Source organism: Nelumbo lutea, chromosome 6 (assembly GCF_056320005.1).
Source record: "Nelumbo lutea isolate HS-2025 chromosome 6, American lotus-T2T, whole genome shotgun sequence".
NCBI classification, from domain to species: domain Eukaryota; kingdom Viridiplantae; phylum Streptophyta; class Magnoliopsida; order Proteales; family Nelumbonaceae; genus Nelumbo; species Nelumbo lutea.
In genome coordinates this window covers 52,722,697-52,730,878 of record NC_142689.1, presented here as the reverse complement: position 1 = coordinate 52,730,878, position 8,182 = coordinate 52,722,697, and positions in this window count along the sequence as shown.

Sequence of the window (8,182 nt, the reverse complement as noted above, 5' to 3'; positions counted from 1 at the left end):
GTCTTCAGACATAAAAAAATAGAAAAACCTAATTTTCTATTAATTATGTCACATCAAATCCTATACATTTTGTCTAAAAATAAAAAAATGTTTACAGACCAAAATGAATGGAATTAATAATTACAGGGTGCGCAAATCTTGGTGCCTTTAAAGAATTCAATCTCCATCACATGACAGCCCAAGAATCCAAGAAAAAATTATATAACCATTCCATAATCATTAAATAATAATAAATAATTAATTTCAGATCTACACGCCCAAAAAGTGGGAACCAATTCCTAGAAAAACTACAAACTTGCACAAATCGGGTAGAACAATTTCTACCCATTTGCACAAGTTCAGATCTGGTCTAAATTTGGTTCAAGACTTAAATTTGGCTCTGATACCATTGAAGGGAAGAGAGATCCATCATATGGATGGCTGAACCATGCAGGGTGGTTGGGCAAAATTTCAAAAAATTTTTTCTCCCTTATAGGAATCATATTCCTTGATTTAGAAAAACTGCATTTTTCAAGGTTCATTCTGAAAACAAACCGGACCAGATCTGAAACCAAGATTAAGGGAGGGATATACTTGATATGGAATCAATAGTAGTTCCCAACGTAGGTGTTCACACCCAAAGAGTTCACCAAATCCATCCTCCACTGAGGATGACACAGCATAGGGTGAGGTTGGATCAACAAAGAGATTCTTTAGTAAGAACCCCAATTCTTCAACAAGAATCACACAGGGATGTGAGCACAACTTCAAGATTGACTCTTCTAGCAAGAAACAATATCAAGATCCAATCTTGATCACTCCAAGAACTGGAGATCCAACAAGGTAGGGCGGCAAGAGCAGAGAGAAGATCTGAGATTTGCAAAAAGTGTTTAATAGAAGGATTTCTCCCTCTATTTATAACTTCTCTGGATCAGTTTCCTAATCCTATTAGGAAAGGGTTCTTTGATCCAAATCTTTATTTGGATCTGAACTCTTAAGTGAATAAGACATCTTATCCTCTTGCTGATCTAGAGCAGATCTAATCTCAAATCAGGCCACTATTAACTAATCTAATTAGCCCAGTTCGAATTGGGCTTTAGGCCCATTAAGTTATCAGGCTCACTTTCCCTTTAATTTACTAGCTAGCTTGGCTCCCTTTGTATGGCGTGAGACCCTAACATTGATCTCCACAAAAGCCATAAGGGTTCAGTAGCCTCTATTACAAGGCTTGGCCGAATTCACTACTAAAGATAGTGAACCCCTGAGCCTATCAATATGGGCTCTTAGTAGGCCCAACATTTACACTAAATGGTCCTTGGGTCCAACCACCTTATGAAGGCATAAAGACTATAGACATAAGTAAGATTAGCTCCTTAGATAAAAGCCCTAAATGGTCTTACACTTAACCTCTCAACCCATAATTATCAAGTACTGCCCGACAAGAGAGGACCTCTCCCTTGGCTGCAAGGTACAATGTCGCACTCTCTACTTGCATGGATCCCAGCAATTAAAACATTTTGCAAATATTTTGTGAAACCAGAATATATGTGTATATCTCTATATAAATATATTTTGCAAAACAAATCTCAACAAGTTTGAAATCAATTCTGGTAGTTTTAGGTTTCCATCAGAGAGAGTGCACTCCCTGATTATTCACTTTGTCTAACAAAGGGACTAATTTTGTCACTATGATCACCCACTTAGATGAATTCTCAGACTGCCCCAATAGACCTAGGTTTTGACCCCAGCTAAGGATCTCACTAATGGCATATCAAAGACAGCCCAATCCAACACATAGTGCAGTACCATAATCGAGTCTAGGGGTTAGGTGTAATTTTCCAGTTGTGCCCATCTGTCTCTATAGTCCAGGGCATAACTGAAAAATGGTCCGGTTCAGAGTTTGAATCAAACCCACACTACATGTGCTTCAGGTCTTACCTTGGCAATTGAGACAAGCCACCCCAACCGACTTGGCAGCACATTAGTGTCAGCCTTGGTAGAATAAGCCTCCCTAGGTCTATCCAATAGTTGTGAAGATTCTAAAATAACACAAGTCTCATAAGTGTCTAGTTTAAGGGTATTACACAGAAATACACCAGATATAACATGAATCAATTATGTACTATTGTTCATTTGCAATAAATGTCAAAAGTACATCAATCTGATTGGAGCTAAGGGCATACACTTTCTAACAACTAGTACTTATGTTGAGATGAACCCTTTCATGTCATCCAATAAAATTAAGAAGCCTATATTACTTATTCATAGGGAAGAAGACTATAATCCAGGAACACTAACAATGTAGGTAAAGTTAAAGTTTTTGGTTTTATGGTACTGCTATAGAATGCAACACGATAATCATATTGAGAGAGAATATATTTTCTTCTCCTATTCTTGTTTGTACTTGTCTCCACTTTTCCACTGAACCTGATTGCTCAAAAATGTTGATAACAACCTGACTGATAAAAAAATTGTGTATGGTTTTGGTTATAAGAACCAGAGTTGATAACTTTATTGTTGACTATGAAAGCTTTGTTCCCTTGTGATTAGCAAGTCATGTGGTTTATCACAGGGTTCTTTGGAAAAGTCTTTGGCCAAGCAAAGGGTTCAAAAGGAACAACTGTTTTGGGCTGAATTGTAATTGTAAATAGGGTTGCTGGGTAAAACATCCCAACTCTGTCTATACTTTATCTGATGAGGCTCATTATTTGAAGTTTTAATGTCTTAAATATGCATTTATTGCACTTAGAAATGCACCAATCATGGCATCATAAAGTTCACACATTGTCTTAGGTTAATGAAAATTCAATCTAGAAGATTATCCTCTCCTTATTAAGGGTAAAAAGATTTTGAACAAGTTATTCAAAATACTAGAAAATTTGAATAGGTATTGGTTGAAATTTTATCTTCAAATTCTAAAAATTCAAACTTTGTGGTGAGATCTACTCTCCTCAGAGGTTTCTTTGAAGGAACCCTTCGGAGGCCAAGAGAATCCAAACAATGAAAATCTCAATATGAAACTATGAACAGGTTGAGAGCATGAGAGTCCTTGGTTCAAGCCTACTGGATAGGCTGGCTTCTATCACTTTAAGCCTTTTTAAATACATAACATATGATTTTTGTGTATTTGCAGTTGTTTTCTCAATTACATTGCCCCAAACTTCACATGAACATGGCTTGTTGTTTATGAATTTGTAGACTATGCTAGAGAAGTTAAAGACATTGTATTCAAACTTGGAAGGACTTCCTCTTGACCGTATAGTTCCAACTATTGGCCTCAATATAGGTTGTATTGAAGCATCAAATACAAAACTTGTCTTCTAGGACCTGGGAGGTCAAGTATGTCAACTTCTTTCTTAGCCAAATCATTTCACTAGGTTGTGTTGCATGCATAATGAGATTTTCCGTTGTTCCTACAGAACTCTGTATGAGATTTTGATGCCTAATAGTTGACATTCATGGGGTAAGCAAAGAAGAGTTACAAAGAAACTGGCTGCATATTATACAACCAATCATCAATCTTTTACAATTCGGCTTGAGGAGATGAGAGTCAAAAGGCATGATTCAGAGCAATGGGGTTGCTGCCACAAGAGCTCCATGAGCGAGTTAGATGGTACGATCAGTACAAGTGGTTGGAAACATGAGGGGAAGATGAAGAAAGATTGGTTCAAACCCTACTGAATTCTTGTACAAACCAAGAGTTTATCAAAGTAAAATTAAGATGTATTTGTGATTCAAATATTTTGAATGGAGAATGGTTTTTGAATGGACAATGGAGAATGATTCAAACAAGTAATTTGAAGAAAATTAGAAAAAAAAGGTTATTTGAAAAGAAAAAAGTATACTTTTAGTCGTGACTGCTAAAAAAAGTTCATGGTTGCTGCTAAAAACACATGCTAAAATGACTTTTAGCGGCAGTTTGCTGGCTGCCGATAAAGCCTCTAGCGGCAGCTTTTAGGAATTTTAGCAGCAGTTTTGTTGTAGTGATGCCTTGTTGGGGCGACCACTAATACATGTTTTGGCACTAGTCCCATCTACATACCACCAATGCATCAATACCAAGCAAAGAGGCCACATCGTAAGAATCTTGGCCACTCGTGTACCATTCAACAGAACTAAGACCCATCTTCAGGATGCGATCTATTACACAAAACTAAATGAGGAAGGAGAGACCAAAGTATCTAAGGTGGAAAGCATCCAGCTACCGAACCTAGCAAGCAAGCATTCATCAGCGCTAGAAAGAAAGCAGTCCAGATGTATACGAGTCACTAACGAGAACCAGGAGAGTTATTACACGATCATGGAGGAATATGAGGATGCCAACACACTAGCCACCAAAAAGGCCATTCTCAACTAGAATTATTTCACCATGCTATCTCCACACAAGGACATTGTGATGATCTCATCGCAAAAGGACTTTGAACATGCAAAATAGGACTCAATAAACTTGAAGGTACAACATAACATATTTATGTATACAATTAACAACAAGAGAAAAATATTGAAATCACATAAATAATAGGAGCACAACAAAGAAATAGTGGAATATTATGATGAAATCCACATTCCTCCTAAGCACATGCAAGATTCCAACGACACTGTGGAAGAACCATTAGAACTTGGAGAAAGAAAAAAAATGTTGGACCTTTTGAAAGGTATAGAAACCTTCTCTTCCCTAATCACATAAATATAATACATGTCGAGCGAAACTAAACTATGTTTTCTCTCATATCACTAGAATTCTAGGATGTCTTTGCCTGGTCGTACAACCAGATGCCCAGATTGGACTTAGCACTAGTCAAGCACTCACTTTGCACCGATTCTAAGTTCAAACCAATGAAACACCCACAGAGGATTTTCAAGCCAGAAATAGCCTTGAAGATCAAAAAGGAGGTCGAATGACTCCTAAAAGTAGGATTCATTAAACCAATCACTCACCCACAATGGTTAGCCAATGTGGTTCCAATCAAAAAGAAAAATGGCCAACTATGGTTAGTACTCAAATCCTAACACATTAGCTCATAACTATCAGTAAAAGACTAGCGCACTAACTTTTCCCACCCCTATCCTTGGTGTTGTGTCGATTTTAGGGACTTGAACAATGCCTACCCCAAAGATAAGTTCCCATTGCCAAACATGGACATCCTTATTGATTCAATAAATGGAAACCAATTGTTCTCCTTCTTAGATGCCTACAGTGGATACAATCAGATATACATGGACCTTATAGGTGCACCCCACACATCGTCCATGACATCCATTGGGAATTTCTATTACAAGATGGTACCCTTTGGCCTAAAAAATGTTGGAGCCATATACTAAAGAGTGATGATGAGTGTGTTTCATGACTTGATGCATATGGAGATTGAGTGCTATGTGGATGACATAGTAGTGAAAGAAAAGAAGAGAGAAGACCACTCTGACGTACTAAGAAAGGTATTCGCCAAATGTAGGGCCTTCAACCTAAGGCTTAACCCACTAAAGTGTGCGTTCAAAGTACAATTAGGAAAGTTTTTGGGGTATGGAGTTGACCATACTGGAATCAACCTAGATTTAATAAAAGAAAAAGTAGTCTTGGACTTACCTCCTCCAAGCACTAAGTCATAGCTAAAAACATTCTTAGGGAACGTCTCCTACCTTAGAAGGTTCATCCCTAGAATAGCACATGTAGCAACGCCCTTACTTAAGCTGACCAAGAAGTTTGTAGAATATAAATGGTCAACACAACATCATAATGCTTTCGACTAACTAAAGCAAACATTGGCCAAAGCCCCAACCATATCCCCTTCAAAGAATGGTTGAGAATTCAAGGTGTACATAGCATCAAACTCAGAAGCCATAAAATGTCTATTATCCTAGGGTGTCGAGTGTCCAATATATTACACTAGTAGAACTCTGTAGTTGGCAGAAAAGAATTACTCACAAATGGAACAATATTGTCTAGCGTTAATCTTCACTACACACAAGTTCAAACACTACATCCTAGGCCAGAAGGTTAAGTTGATCGCAAGAAGTGATCCTAACTACCTTCCTCACCAATGATAATTTACCCATCTCTAAAGAGGTTCTCGGAGAACATCTCATCATCTCAGTAGTAGAAGATGCAGAATGGAGCTTGACATTCAATGGAAGTAGTACATATTCCTTCACAAGGGCCAGAGTCACATTGGCTTTGTTTGCCGAGGAAACACTAGCCTACTCATTTAAACTACAGCTCCCCTGCTCGCACAACATCATAGAGTACGATGCACTAGTACTAGGTTTGATGGTAGCAAGGGACTTCGTTGCAATGAAGGTAAAAGTATTAGGGGACTCCAAACTAGTAATTGGATAGATGGATGGCAACACAACAATAAAAGAGTTGACAGTTCTGCCATATAGAACACTGATCCAAAGACTAACCAGAGACCTAGACATAACATATGAGCACCAGAATAGAGCCAAAAATATACATGTTGATGCACTAGCCACCCTGGGATCTAAAATACAACTAAGTAGAACCCAATCACCATAACAATCCAAATGCAGTGTGAGCCATCAACAGAAATATTAGGGCATTGGGTTGAGACAAAAAATGATGTTAAAGAAGATGACTAGGGATACAACATAATACAGAAATTAAGCAACCCAATGGTGGAAATGCAAGATGACAAGATAATTTTAAGGTTTCAACTGGTGAACAGAGTGTTATATCACAGAATGGCAGATGTGGTAAGGGAAAGATAACTAGGGCCCAAGGAAGCAGCAGTGGTCCTAAGCGAACATAAAACATATTGTGGAGATGTGACTACAACACTCTATAGGAGACTGCAAAGGTTGGGATATTATTGGCTAGAGATAAAAGCAAACTTGGCCAAGATACAAAATGATTGTGATAGATGTATACAAGAGGTGGATAAAAATGAATGCCTCATGGTGGGTGATGTGGTTTGGCGAGACATGAACATAGATTATATCCAGAATGACATTGCGCTAGTCGACCCAATTTTGCAAAGGAAACTCTTAGCAAAATCTAAAAGATTCTACTTGCATGACAAAGTGTTATATAGAAAGTCCTAGACAGGGAAGCCTCTTCGCTACCTAGACAATGAGAAAATAGAAGAAGCATTGGATGCAACCCATAACTCTAAACCAGCCCCACACCAAGGAGAAATGGCCCTGCATAACTACATCCTGCACCTAGGCTTCTACTGGCCAAGAATGCTGGAGAATACCCAAAAGCATGTATGTAGGTGCCACAAATGTCAAGTACATGGCGAACAGATATACTAACCAGCCAATGACCTCCACCCTATCATCACACCATGGCCTTGTAGCCACAGACTACTTTACAAAATGGGCGGAGGCCATACACTTGAAAAGCATTTGTGTAGAGAATGTTGCTAGTTTCCTAAGGCAACACATAGTCCATCGGTTTGGGGTCCCGATGAGGATTACCACGGACAATGGGTTATTAATAAAAAATTAGGAAGTCTAGGTCCTATTGGGACAATATGGGACATGGCTAAGCACATCAACAACCTATTACCCACAAGGGAATGAGCAAGTAGAGGCAACTAACAAAACCTTGTTAAGGATGCTAAGAAAAATGGAAGTTGAGAACTAAAAGGATTGGGCCAATAAGGTGTCTAAAACACTTTGGGCCTATCACACAACGATTTAGAAGAACACACAGGCAACTCCATATTCTTTGGTATATGGCTAGGAAGCAGTCTTACTGGTAGAGGTCCAAACAGTGTCTACTGTAGTAGCCTATGAAATGAAAAAACACTTTTAGATGGAAGAGATGGACCAAATGCTTAGTGATAAACTAGAATGCATAGAGGAAGCTCGAGAAAAATCACTTCAGAAGCAAATCAAATACAAACAACTAATGGCTTCCAACTTCAATAAACTAGTAAAGCCTAAAAAATTCGAAGAATGCGACAAGGTACTATAAACATCACTCCATGTACGATAAGGAAAATCAGCTGGCAAGTTTGCTCCTAATTGGGTCGGACCCTATGTCATGCAAAAGCTTACCCAATCAGGTATTATGTACTTAAGGATGTAAACACAAATGAGAATGATGAAATAGTGAATGGTCACTAGTTGAAATTGTATAATGAATGATACATGTTATACTATGATCCTTTGTACGTAAAGCTGGTGATCAATATTATGTTCCTTTTGTACATATGATTGATTTCAAATAAATGAATTA